The sequence below is a fragment of the Pteropus alecto genome, unplaced genomic scaffold (assembly GCF_000325575.1).
Source record: "Pteropus alecto unplaced genomic scaffold, ASM32557v1 scaffold71, whole genome shotgun sequence".
Taxonomy (NCBI): domain Eukaryota; kingdom Metazoa; phylum Chordata; class Mammalia; order Chiroptera; family Pteropodidae; genus Pteropus; species Pteropus alecto.
In genome coordinates, this window is record NW_006433024.1 from 13,233,877 (window position 1) to 13,248,787 (window position 14,911).

The 14,911-nt window shown below is 35.6% G+C and overlaps 2 pseudogenes; one reads left to right on the plus strand and one right to left on the minus strand.

Moving 5' to 3' along the window:
- The first annotated feature begins 13,168 nt into the window (after positions 1–13,168).
- LOC112476671 lies at positions 13,169–13,286 on the plus strand (annotated as a pseudogene).
- Positions 13,287–14,194: 908 nt separating this feature from the next.
- On the minus strand, positions 14,195–14,313 carry LOC112476758 (annotated as a pseudogene).
- Between the last annotated feature and the right edge of the window lie 598 nt (positions 14,314–14,911).

Here is a 14,911-nt window from a genome sequence, read left to right on the forward strand (position 1 = left end):
ATTAGATTATAGAGATTTCTTGTTAGTATAATTAATGGAATAAACTGTAGAAGTTAGCAGGAGAATTTTTTTTTTTGGGAAAAAAAAACTTCATATACCCTTCACTGTTTGAGATTGAATAATACATTTAAATCTCTGGAATTTTACTTATAAATTTTTTATCTTCTTTTTTAATCTTCCTCAGATTTCAAAAAGATTATCCTTAATTGCATAAGTGCTTTTTATAGTCTATATAAATTTAATGCAAAATTTGCTTTTGAAAAAAATATTACATTATCACATTGTCCTTTTCTATGATCAATTATTAACAACATTTGGTTTGGTTTGATTTTGAAAGGACCGTACTTTTGTGGGTGAGTTCGAGTACAAAATTGGACTGGTATTACTACAGCAGGGTTCAGTAAACATTTATTAAATTAAGAATTCTTACTCAAGATAGCCACTAGATTTTCCCAGATCCACCCATATCAGTTAGTAGTACCTGCCTACAGTAGAAACCAGTTTCACTGGTTTTCAAAAGAATTTTAGCTTCTTTAGGCTCTATGGAGGATGAGTCATGATTGATACATGATACCTACCATGGGAATGGAAGGGGAAGGGATGACAGTATCATATGAACTTGAATTTGTCCAATCACCACTCTGTTGCACTTGTCTTAGGAGACCTGGACCTCTTGCTTTGTGTGCAGTTTCTTCTATCCTTACATTGTCCGGGTCACAGGTTCTAAACTTCCTGATCTTTCCTGTCTTACTTCATTTTTAATCTATGTGTGTCTATCGAGTCATTAGTTAAAGCACCAGCTTGAGAATTCTGAGATAACTATTTTGTCTACATTTAGAAAAATCCTATTTCATTTATGTCGTATTCAACCATCAGACAAACCATTTAGTGCTTGATTATGAGAACCAACGGAAATGACAAAGAATCAACAAAGGTCGCAGCATGCCACGCACTTGATTTTGACTATACAAAACAGTCCATATTCCTTTCACAAAGCCCTCCCTGTTCCAAATGCAACCTATAGTTTCAGCTTTATCTTCTTATCAATCCTTATGCATAGCATAAATACTAAACAAATTTAATTTTCTGCTTCTAGAACCTGCCTTTTTAATTTATTTTTGTTCAGGACATTTCTGAGGGATAGTCTGGGTCTAAATCTGGCCCTTTTTATGGGCCTATTCCTATTTTGGGTCCATCTCACTATCAGGTGAGTGGTGTGTCTGTTGTAACCTCTGTTGGTTCTTAGCTATTTTTGGACATTAGAGTTGGATTTTTCAGGTTCTAATAATAGCCCTACTAATCTATGAATGTGTGCTAATTATTTAATTTCTCAGAACCTTTATGATTTCAAAAATGATTATAATAATAACTACCATATAGAGGTGTCATAAGTGATAACTGAGCTAATGCACGTAATACACTTAGCATATAGCAAGCACTCGTTAATGATTTATAAGTGCAATTTTTATTAGTGAGTCGATTGAGTCTAAGGAGGAAACTGAAATTTCTGAAATGCAGCTGATTACAAAACCAAAAGTGGAAACTTCAGGTATATATGGTAGAAAATACTTTCTGCAATCAACTTCTTTTATGTATTTAACTTTTGGGATATTTATGAATGAATGCAGCAAGGCCAACTTCCAAGTCTCCATGAAACTAATTCTCTCAAAGGCATTATTATGTAGTTAATAAGGTTCTGTACTGTTTCCTAGGTTTTGACTCAGCTTTTGAAAAATGACCATTTTTTCATGCTCAATCTGCTGAGCTCTCTCTGCCAGGCACCCAAAATGTGTCAGATCTATTCCACATAACAACTTTACGAGAGGTTTTATTACCCCCACGTTACTGTTGTGGGAAGTGAGCTTCTGAGTTCTTAAAGTCAGTAATACATAGTTAGAAAACTACTTAGGATTGTTTCCAGTTTGGGCTTAAAATTTTGTATTCACCATACTAAACATTTTTAAGCTATAGGTCTTCCAGTGAAACAGTTCTGCCCAAGTAGTCACTCATTGTTAAAACTGGTACCCATACGATCATTATGAGAAAATCATTTTGAAGCATAGCAAGTTTATTTAAAGTTCAACATATTGACTCTTCTATCACATTCTCATTAGCAATAATCAGTATCATTATGATTGATATGAGTCCATCAAGACACATTGCTGGAGTTTAGCTCATGTGTTTGAGGCCAGATTATGGCTGTACTACAAGCAAGTGACTGGACTGAGCCCAAAATAATACAATCTTTTGCTTTAATAACTGCTTAATTAACTGAGACATAAAACAGACCCCCCTGCCCAAGACAAACATATAACAATGTGAACAAAGGGACAAAATGCCCTGAATATTAAGTTTAAGTAATAAATTGCTGTAATGTTTTTGGGAAACAAGTTTAAAGTCTACATCTGTAAGTGTTTGGGTTGATATTATCTTCATTTCATAAGAAGAAGCTTATGTAGTATATATACATCACATCAAGGTTTTTATGTCTATAAATATGTCTATATGGGTATGCACATATATGTGTGTATGTGTGTGTATATATAAATGTTTTTAAGAACAATATATGTTATATTTGTATGGATATGTATACACTTAACTTTCTGTCTTAAATGTCTCAGTTTTTATGGTGAAGCACTAGCGTCACTCAATTATCTTCAAATTTATTCTTGAGAGAATTAACCGTGATTGGAGACCAACAATCATAATTACTCAAACAGCTTTGAACAACCAATGCGTTGGAATTGGAAATTGACAAAGTCAAAAGGAACTCTAATAATTATAATTAGGAGGAAGGAATGGTATCAGCAGATGCTGTACTAACAGAATTCAAACCATTCCAATTATTGGTGCCACATTACATCTGTAAGCAAATTACAGAGCTTGTTGCAAGAAATTTGGAAAGTTGCTCACAGTAAATTCATTATTCATTTGGCTTTTCTGGGATGAGCATCAGGCTGGTGAAGCTGACTCTGCAACTATAGAAGATCCTTCTTTTTTGCCAGTTATGGCTAATCTCTCATAATTGAAATAGAATTAATAACTCATGTTAGCCAGGTGTTGGGTTATTTAACTGGTTGCTGTGGGGAGGAACTGCTTTAAAATTCCAAGCAGTATCTTAGTTAGCAAGTTGTTGATGCCTACATATTGGGCATTTTTTTTCCTCCTTTCAGAACTTAGAAAATGAAGAGAAGATGCCACCTTCTTCTATATCTACAAATTAAAAAAAAAAAAGAACCAAAAATTTGCCAATTGCTATTAAACTCCTTAATCACTTCAGTCTCTGCAATGTTATTTTACCTTTAGAGAAGTTGTTAAGTTGGACCTAATTAATGATAATAGTTAAAAGTTCCTTAGTTTTAAATAATAATTATATATTATTTCATTTAATCTTCATCTTGTAAAATAATTACTTAATTAACTTCACTTTAAATGAAAAAATTGAAGTTTAGAGAAATTGAGTCCTTCGCCCAATCTAAAAACTGAGTAAATAAATGTTTAAACAGCAAGACTAGTGTTTATTCTTAACCATTATGCTATACTGCTTTTCTTGAAGAGAGTCTCACTGACTATAACATGAAAAAGCTAATATTACATATACATAAATGCATGTGTATGTAATATATAATTCAGCTGACATCCCTTCAATATCTCATGTATGCCGGGCATAAGAACAACAAAGAATACAGTGGTTTAAAGATATGCTTGTCATTTAAGAGCACAGACTATTGTGGGAGAGATAACAGATGTCCACATATAACTATAGTCATGAATGCCAAGTTTAAAGTCACAGAGACAGCGGAGTGAGATTTCAGATGATACTGCTAAGCCTAAGTATAGGTAAAGCTGTAAAAACAAAGGAAAACACAGAGACAGTGCGTAGTAAAGTACCTGTGTTTGGATTTCTCTTTTTGTTATTTAGTAATGTGTCTTTCATTGATGAAATTTTTCTGACATTTTATTGTTATTGTTAAACAAAGCACTTGGTTTTCCTCCCAGGATATTGCCACCTGATTGCTACTCTTTATTACCAATATTATTGATTACATTTTTCACAGACAATTCGACTCTAAGTAAAATTTATAATAGTAACTGTCCTGAATCTCCAGGGATTAGGTTAAGAAGACAAAACATAGCCTTTATTCCTTGCAGTACGAGAACTGGCGGAGCAAGGCAAAGATTATATTTGCTGAACACTAGGCATGGAGAGAGGAGCAAGGGGTGGTGATCATCTCCCTTGTCAGATGTTTCTCTTGTTTCTCATGCACTTGCCTTTTCCTTGTTAATTGCAAGCCTTGGAAAACTGAGTTTCTCAACTCTAGAAAGAGGCAGATTCTTTCAGTTTTATCTTAGGCTAGAGCAAGGCTTAGGAGCTTCATACCTGTAATACCTAGGGCACCAATCTAGAAGGGGACTCTCTAGCCACCCTTTAGTCAGACTCATTGAAGAATAAGTAAAGAAACTTAGATAGTCCCACAAGCTCTCGGCCATGTACCATTAAAAAATTATAGTTAGAAGAGAGAAAAGGTAGTTTAGAGAAGGAGAGATGGCAGTGAATCCCATCATTAAACAGGATCCTGATGGGTTAAAGTGGGCACAGATTTTGCAGCTCCTCCCATCAAGAGTTGAAGTTGTTTTCCCCACTTCTAGAATCTATACTGAAATTTGCGGAAAGTAGATCTTTAGTGCTTTCACGACACATACAGGCAGGAAGGGTAACCACTTGAGGTGATAGATATGTTAATTAGCTTGATTATGGTCATCATTTCACAATGTATATACATTATGTTGTACATCTTATATATATATACAATATTTATTTGTTAATTATGCCTCATTAAGCTTAAAAAAAAAAAAAAAAGCACCACTGGATAATGATAGAAGTGGCCTCGACTCCTGTGACTGGGCCCCAGAGTCATTCCATGGTCTTAACCAGCACACTGTACTGCCTTTCAGCAAAGTAGCCTGAAAATGTTAGAGGGATTTATCTTCATGTGGAATGCCTTTGAGAAGGCCTCGTGAAGACTTCTGAGCCAAGAGAGGACACAGCGGTCTCATTATATTATAGTCATGCTGTGCGTGAGAAAATTAGAGAGACATTTTTCATTAAATCTCAGATGTAATTGCATTGTTACTTAAATTGCAATCTGAAAATGAAAGAGCTATTTTTTTTTTAAAGTCATTAAAATCACACCAAAAATTGATGTGGAAAGGAGGATTATTACTATTCAGTGAGTGGCAAGAGGGGGCTGATTTAGTAATTACATAATTTATGTTTGTATGCTGAAACTCCCTCTTAGGCTTTCTGGAATGTCCTAGATTTGAACCTATTAATCAATTACATTTATAAAAAAATTTTACATCGCTTATTCTTTCCTCCAAATAATTTATAACCAGGGTACAATTGACATCCCTGAGTGATATCTAGTAGTGTGTGCTTATTGTAAAATGTTAAGACAGCTTTTAAAAATAACGAACATGTACCATGAAAGTAAATTAATAGAACCCATATTGTGATCCCGGATTCCTGATTGACTTTCATTGTCTTTGTTTGCTTGCTCACCACAGGAGAAGAAGCTGCTATCACCATGAAATTAATAATGTTCAACCCTATTAAATAAAACTTAAAGAGTTATGGGTTCTGAATATTACACTAATACCATTTTATGACTAAAACCTGATAATTCATTTCTTTAAAATTATAATCTCAAATTTGCATTTGTTTAAGCATTTGTCTGATATGAATGTTTTTTTCTTTTTTGCCTCTACACTATAAGTCTTATAATTTTCACCTGAAATGTAAAAATCCAATTGTAGTCTTTCTGCTTCTATCATTTTGAACTTATTGTAGTTCAGGATTAATTAATTTATTTCATGATTTCATTAACTGTGGGTTGTAAGAGGGAAAACAATGTTTCTATGATTGAATCCTAGCCCCAGCTATGTATACCTTTGTTGGAGATGTTTTTTTCAAAATCCCTTGTTGCTCCAAAATCACATAACAATAATATAGAACTTTTATAAATGAATAAGGGATCCAAAGAGAATAGTTCTACTGTTGAATTATATGTAGATGTAAAAATCTAATAACAAGAGCAAATGTTTATTGAATGCTCACTGTGTGCCAGACATAGTTCAAAGCACCTTACGTACACTATATGATCTAATTGTTTAATAGCCCACTTGTGCCGACGGGCACTGAAAAGGCCCCTCACTCTGGGGATTTTACTTCTGTTTACTATCCTGAAGGAAGAGAATAGTTTAGATGTAATGGCCTTTACAGTATCAATTTAATCCACGAGCATGGGCAAGGAAAAAAGTCCGTCTTTTCATTTTCCAAACTTGCTGAGAACTTATAGAGAGGAAAAGAGCCTGGGTTGTTAGTGAGAAAAGCCTAATCTCCAGTACCCACGATGTTCTTGTGCATGGGTGCTGGATTTAAATGTGGTGTATCTTTATCTCCAGTCTTTCTTTGTCTTTATTCAAAACCTTTGTAAAGAAAAATACAATTATAAGGATGATAGTAACTCATGCTCTGATTATAGTAGTGAGAAATTATAAATGAATTTTATCGTATAGGTTTCAAATGTACAATTTGATAATACATCCTCTGTATATTGCTTTGTGTGTTCACCACCTAAAGTCAAATCTCCTTCCGTCACCACATATTTCCCCTCCTTTACCGTTATCTACCTGCCCCTCTCTCTCCTTTCTCTCTGGTAACCACTACACTGTTGTCTGTGTCTATGAGTTTTTGTTTGTCTTGTTCATTTTGTTGCTTTCAGTTTTATAGCCCACATATGAGTGAAATCACATGAGAGGAGACTGGCCAAGGTTGCGAATACCGGGAGATGAGGATCATTTGCATTCCATCTTGGAAGCTGGCTGTGGTATCATCCCAAACTAACGTTTGTTTCTTTTCGTTGTGACGTAATATATTATATTGGACTAACATCCATCGAAACAGTGTTTGTCAGAGGGAAGGAGGGGAGGGGAGAGGTAGATAAGAGAAAAGAGGGTCAAATATGTGGTGGTGGAAGGAGATTTGGCTTTGGGTGGTGAACACACAATGCAGTGTACATAGGATATATTCTAGAACCGTACATTTGAAAACTGTATAATTTTATTAACCACTGTCACCCTTAATAAATTAAAAAAAATAAAATAAAAAAGTAATAATAACATCCTGCGCATAAATTTCCTCATTTCCATACCTACTATAAAAAAAATGGTTTATAACCAAAATATAATTTCGAGTGAACAATACACAGTGGTATCATTCATTTAAATCTAAAGTTTTATTTTTAATGTGTCGCTTGCTATAGTCCATCAGTCAAAGAAAGCACCTTTGGAGCTTCCAGGGAGGTTGGCACTATGTGGAACATGGCAATTTCCTTTGAACATTTTTAGTTTAAATTGGAACTTGCATGGCTCAGGGTACGGAATAATCCAGAACACCTTATTGCCCAGTAAAATTTCCTGTTTAATCAGAATTGCCCCAGGATATAGTAGGTGATTTCCCTAGTTGATCCAGAATTTTCCATCTTGGTTAGTTGTAGCTCTTTGTGGTTTCCTCTATAATTGTATAATTACGCCACCTTAAAAGGTACATACACTTTATGAGAAGGTGAGGTATTCTTCTAGAAAACAAACTAGAACAAATATCAGTATTCTGGCACAACTTGAGGGAAAGGAATATTTCTTAAAAATAAAAGTATCACTTAAATGTGCTACTCTTAGGGAGTGGCTCAGCTGGGACAGTAAACCTCCTGTGTTGCCAGTACTGCTGCCCACTGCGATTATGGCGCATGTGGGAATCAGCGGAGACTTTAGGGAACCAAAGGTACACAGTGCCTTATATATATGCAGTTGCAAAAATGCTGCCAGAATATTTGAGCCTTCGGCAAATTTATCCTCTGTTCCACAAGGTGGGGTTGTTTCAATTTGAAAGAAAGGAGCCAGAGGCTCAAACAGACATGCTCTTACCCTAGTTCCAGAGTAAGAAAATATTTTATTATTTTTGCCATTAAAGAGGTGGAAAAGACAGAATTTTGTGAATGTATGAGAGAGAAGTTCTTGGTATACTTTATTTGTTCTTTTATCCTAAAAATATGCTTTAGCCAAACAAATTTGAAATAAAGAAGATTCTGTTGCTCATTCAATAATTAAGTAACATGGGTAATTCAATAATTTGTTAATCCGACAAATACTTATTGCTATCTTCTCTGTGCCAGGCCGTGTTCCACAGCCTGGATATAGAGAATTGAACAAGTCAGTGAAAAACAAACTGTCACAACAAAACTTCTCATGGGACTCATCTTCTATTAGGGTTATGAAGGGGCCCTAATAGAAGAGGAGTTGAAGATGAAACACACAAACCAAATACATAAGTTAGTCATATAACAAATTAGATGGTGATGCATTCTAGGTAGAAAATGAAAAGAATGGAGGATACCTAGGGCAGGGAGTAGAGTATTGCCAATTAATTTGGTCTCTGAAGACGTCTCTGAAAAGGTGGCTCAGCTTGCTGGTAGACCAGATGTGGGTGTAAAAGAAATAAAGAATGAATAACTCTCACATCATTTAAATTATTATATTTTCATATTTTTCCTCAATCCATAAAAAATGTTCTTAGAAAAAGTTTTGGTTTGGGCCTTTCTGTATCTGGTTTGGAACCATTATCCAAGAAAGCTTAGATACTTGAAGTTATGGGTCCTTGGAGCTAGTCCCATTCTTGCCACTATTTAGCTGAGTAACTGAGGAAGTCACTTTTCCTGAAAATGATGGATAGAAGTGGATGGCTATGTGGAAGTTGATCATATGTCCGTGTGTTGCCCAGAATTTGCTGTCTTCCTTTATTGCATGAGGCTCTATGACTGACTGATGGCCAATGGGATGTAGGGGGGTGGAGAAGATATAAATCTTTTCCAGATTAAAAGAGGATTTTAATAAGTGTAAATATTTGTGACAAAAAGCATCATCATTGATGAATTAACAGCAATTTTTCCTTTTAAATACATAATGTTGCTTTCTACAATCAATGGTATCTTGAGTCTGTAAAATGCAAGTACTAATATCCTGACTATATGACAGTCCTTAACTTATTCTCGTAGAAAATTGGGCTTTATGTTTTTATATAGATATGGGATTCTCACAGTATAAAGATAGAACACTACATTTCTCTAAACTGGAAACACTTCTTTACTGTGAAGATTTTCAAATGAAGAGAGAGAGAAAGCTCCATTTTATTAAATATTTTTGTCTAACACTGGGTGTTGTGTTTTCATACTAATTATTCAGTTTAATCATCACAATAATTTGGAAAGCATAGGTAGCTTTGATTCTATCCATTTTGCATGGGTAGTGACCCTGAAAAGGTTACAAATCTTGTTCAAAGTCATTCAACAACTAAGAAGTGTGGAGCCAAGATCTGGCTTTGGTCCTTTGTCACCAAAACCTGTGCCTTTTACATTTCCCAGAAATAGTAGATAAGGGAGATGCATTGAGAATACTTTAAACACAGAAATTATAACACACTGTTAAAGAGCACAGACTAGAGAGCCCAAGAGCTTCAAATTGTTTCTCAGCTCTTCTACTTGGTAGTTTTGTGACTTTGGGCAAGTTCCTTAGCTAACCTCTGCTTTGATTTCCTCGTGTGTAAAATGTGGAAGATATTAGTATCTAGCACATAGAGTTATAGTAAGGATTAAATGAGAGAGAGAGAAAGTGAGAGAAAGAGAGAGAGTGTGTGTGTGTACTACCTAGGTCATGTAATTGTATTATTATTATTTGTCTTCTTAAGATCAGAATCTGCAATAAGAATCTCTTAGTCTTTTCTAGAACACCTCTCTTAGTACCCTATAACAGAAGAATAAGCCAAACAACCAAAGTTCAAATAAAAAAGGAGGGAAATACTGCTGTGTAGAATGCATCTCCAAAGCAGAAAACCTTGTGGAAAGTGTGTGTATAGTAGGGGGAGGGATAAAGAAGAAACTAATTGTCAGAGTGAGCAACTGATTCTACTTGTTTCTTTATCACTCAGACTTGTTTCTCCTTGTTTCTTGATCAGGGCTGACAAAGAGTCCCAAAGGGACTGATCGTGCTGAAAATTGGACAGCATCTCTGAGAACTCAGTTCCATACTTGAAATGGCAATATCAGCCAGCAGTCAGAAACTGATGTAGAGGATTTCTGGTGCAGCTATGACAACAGCAGAGGCAGCAATAAAAGGGAGATAACGTCAACTTGATCTATGGTTTGTAGGCCAAGAGAGGCAAGACTTTTCCACACTACCTTCTTTCTAACGTTCCTTTCACTACTTGTTAGTTTGTTTCACTAACGAGATTGATTCTCCTTCTGAAAGTGACAGAGGTCCCTGTGCTTCCAAATTGAAAAGATTGGAAACAACTCAAACTGAGTGCTGGTGAAAATGGTTCAGTTAACCTGTGTATTTAAGTACCTAGTATAATATTTGAGTATTTATGATGTCACTTGGATATTTGGGTACCTATTACATGAACCAGATATTGAAATATTGAAGGAAATAATGCCTCAAAGACAGCAGAATGAGATGTTACACAATGATGAGTAGCATAAAACAAGTGTCTCCCCGCCAAAAAAATTCTGTGCAGCATGGTTCAGAAGGACACGTATCATATTTGGCTTATGGGATCATGTGAGGCATTTAGAGAAAGTGTGTTTGAAAAGGGTCTTGAAGAATGATGCGATCTAGACAAATAGAAAAAGTACTGAGCTCCTTTCTAATCCTCACTTCAGTATTTGCGGCTTTCTTAAGGTGGAAGTTTTAATAGCTGGCTTACAGGACACTTGGAAAATTTATTGAATTTATGTTTCAACATCATAGATGTAGACAGGTCACATTTTGAGTGGAATTCAAATGATAAGTTTTTATAAAGATTTTATTAATTAAGATTCTTTCCATATTGCGACATGTTTTCATAGCTCTCCCTCATTAAAGCTTTGTTTTTTACAACCACACATGGATCTTAATAGCCAGCATAAATATTATTAAGAGAAAGTGTGAGTTTGCAACTAAAATCTTTATTCACAGTTTGGAGGTAGAATTCTCAGGAGTCACAATTACTAACTTCACTGGCCTTTGACATGCAAACTGATCACTTTTTAAATGCCCTCTTCAAACAATATTGGAAAACTGACATTTTTGCCAATAATGAGATTGATCAATTTCATAAATATAATTTCTAGTGTCTAATATCAATACTTAAAGCGTTCCTGTAAAATATAAGAGAAGAATTCAGCTCTATTAATATCCACAAATTAGAATGAAAAGACTCAAAACCACCTTTAGATAAAAAATGTGGTATATAACCAAAGACAGGATGAAAGCCAGTTTTATAGAGTGCTATAAACACAAATGAAACAAACTAATGTGAAACGAAGGCCAAAACAACATTGAAAAATATCCATTGACCACAGACTACTGCTGTTTTAACTGTGTGTCTCTATTAACACCTCATCATGGATTTGTTATTGAACATGAACTTAGGGTTAGTGGGCCACCCATGTGGAAAAATTCAATGTGGAGTCAGAGCTGCTGATCTGAATCTCTACTGAGAAATGAAAGCTAGAAATGTAGATGTGAAAATCACCCACATAGAGATGATAGTACAACTATGGGAGTATTGTCATAACAGAGAGAGGTTACATTGAGTAGAGAGCAGTGATTATCAATCCTAAGGGTTTCCAGCAAGTATTTGAGAAACACCAAACACAGGTTGTATACTAGACATCATGGAACAGAATCTTTGGGAGAGGGATGCTACTCTGAAATCTATAAGTTTAAAAAGTATCTCCATATTGACATGTATAAATATTTTTTTTTAGTTGAGGAAGGTCCTAGAAAAATGTCTACAAGTTTGAAACAAGCCATTTTTTTCTTTCTATATAAAAAAAATAAATCCAAAAATATTTCTGTACTCTATAGCTTATTCATTGTTAGAATCAAAAGTTGCATTAGAAGTGCTTTTGTAGCTGCAGTATTATTAATTAATCCTTTAAGTTGTGCCAGGGAATTTTTTTTATATAAGCATTTTTTATATAAGCAATTTTTTTATATAAGAATTTTTTTATATAAGCATTTTCCTCATTCTCTTTTACCAAATGTACATTAACTGAGGTCTCCACAACTGCTAAAGGGAATTGGCCAGATTCTCTCACATGATTCATAAACAAATAGCTTAACATGGTGTTTTCTTATTAAGCACTGGCACACCAAAGGAACTAATCTCTCAGCAATACAAAAGTGTTAAGAATTGAAAACCTTTTTAATAAATTGTTTGAAATGATGGCACCATAAGGCTTTTATTACAGCGAGGTTTTTTCATTTCGTTTTGTTTTGTTCTGTTCTGGATGTAGGAGGACAGTTGACCAAAGGATTTCTATTTTCTGAATCTATATGACATGCTGTTAATATCCGTGTTGTAAGAATTTGATAAAGTCATTTTGTTTCTTATACGTTCTGAACCTGGAAGAAGCCATCTCCTTTAAATTACAGATGGTTTTGCTCAAGTGGAAGTAATACCCATTTTCCCACTTTCAGGTACCATAACCGAGGTTCCTCCTGAAGTGTCCAGGTGTGCGTGCTCTTCCTCACCTTTCTGTCTACTAAGGTAATGACCATGCCTTTGGCATAATCATAGATTCTGAAAGATTGTGCTGTGAAGTAGACCAAATTAAGCACTACTTTCTACTAAACCCTGGGAAATAGCTTTCATCCACAAATGCATTTAAAGTTATGTATTTTAATATATAACTCCTTTGATATATAGCCCATTGCTTGCCCTTTGCCATAAGAAATTCTCAAGGTATAGCTTTCATTGCCCTTAATGCCATAAAATTCTGTATGCCGCAATATCAGCTCAGCCTGTTTCCTTGCAATCCTGCTATAAAATATAGGCTCACACTCATAGTTCTAATTATTGTGTGGTCGGGGTTGGGGGAGTGGGGGAGAGCACATGACAGAGAAACAGACAGCAACAAGATATAACCTAAGTATATGATTGTATATGATATAACCTAAGTATATGATTGTAGATGATTATACAAAACCACTTTAGAGGTCAAAAACTTAACAGCTTTAAGCAAGGAAAGATACAATGGAGATGAAACGTTTTCAAAGCAGAGGGCTGGTCTACGGCCATGCCACCTTGAACAAGCCCGATCCCATCTGATCTCGGAAGCTAAGCAGGTCGGGCCTGGTTAGGACTTGGATGAGAGACCACCAAGGAAGACCAGGTGTCGTAGGTGTAAAACAAACAAACAAACTGTAAAACAAACAAACTAAACAAACAAATAATAAATAAAGGGATTGTAAGCTGACAAGGTCCTTGCAATCTGTGAGGTCAACCAAGAGTTAGTTGCCTCTCCTAAAAAATAAAAGAAAAAGCGGACTGCTGATGGACTGTAAGACAGGCTGGATAGAGAACTATACACCTGAGTAAGCAATAACACTTATCTTGGTACTTAGGGAAATATGTGGAATTACTCTCAATACAATAGGATTTGCTCTCGTGCTTTATTTTTATTTTCCTATTTATATAAGGCTTTTAAAAAGAGGAGAAAAACAACCTAAACATACATATATATGAAGATATAAAAAGTCTGCTTTGGGAATTCTGGCAATGCACTTTTTAAGAAATTGAAAAACAAGTTGGAAATAATTTTTTAAATCTATTCTCTAAACAAATAGTTATCTAGTTCTTATTTTGAGCCGGACACATTCCTAGATGCTTTGTGGCAATCAAGATAGACTTAGTCACTATTTTCATGGCATTTACATTCTGGAGAAAGAAATGACATGAAACAAGTAATTGTTCTGAGGTCTCTTGAGTGTTAGGACAAGAGGCATACAGGGCACAAAGGGAACGCATAGCAGTGTTGCAGTATGCCAGCCAGGTGACAAAGTCAGAGGATACCAAGTAGAAGCGTAAGTTACATCCAGAGTTGTGAAGCCTGGGAAAAAAACATAGAGTTCAGAGAGTGATGGGAGTTCAGCCTCTAGCCCTCACAGCTGGCAAGTGAGATGCCATTAGCAGAGGCACTAGAGACGGTGCTGGAGATTGGTAAGTCACTTATTTATTTTTTTAGGCGAGGCAACCCTTGGTTGACCTCACAGATTGCAAGGACCTTGTCAGTTTACAATCCTTTATTTTCTAAGCCTACAGCACCTGGTCTTCCTAGGTGGTCTCCCATCCAAGTACTAACTAGGCTCGACCCTGCTTAGCTTCCAAGATCAGACAGGATCGGGCTTGTTCAGGGTGGCATGGCTGTAGACGGTAAGTCACTTAGAAGGAGGTGAGAGTATGAAGGGGAGGCAAGGCCCTGATAGAGGCGTGCTTAGAACTGGGACGCCATTGAGGGATTTTAAGCAGAAAAGTGAGCTGATTAGTTTTGTTAAAACTACTTTGTATTTGGTGATGGACGGATTGGAGTGAAGCCAATGGAGATGGGGGGGAGACCAGTAAGGGGACTGTTAAAGGGAGGAGGTGAGAGGGTGGAGGCTTAGACTAAGTAGTCGTCAGTAGGATAGAGGTGTAACTAGTATGTCCTGCTCCATCCACTCGCCTGAGAAACATAATGTGTGGAGTCCTCATTTTATATTTCAAAGACATATATATCTTCTCCCTGAATTCTTTCTCCCATAATAAGCTTAGAAACTCCAGAAGTCCATTCAGTTCAATGGGTTCACAAAAATAATTTTAACTACGATTTTGCTTTGTGCACTATTTTCTCATTTTATATTTTAGAGGCATGTTATTAGCCAAAGGTGGTAAAAGTAGTTTGTGTTTACTGCTTAGCAAGTATTCTCAATGTTGTCTCCTAAATCTTTTTAGAATATATGGGTACAAAGTATGCTTAGTTCCCATATTTGA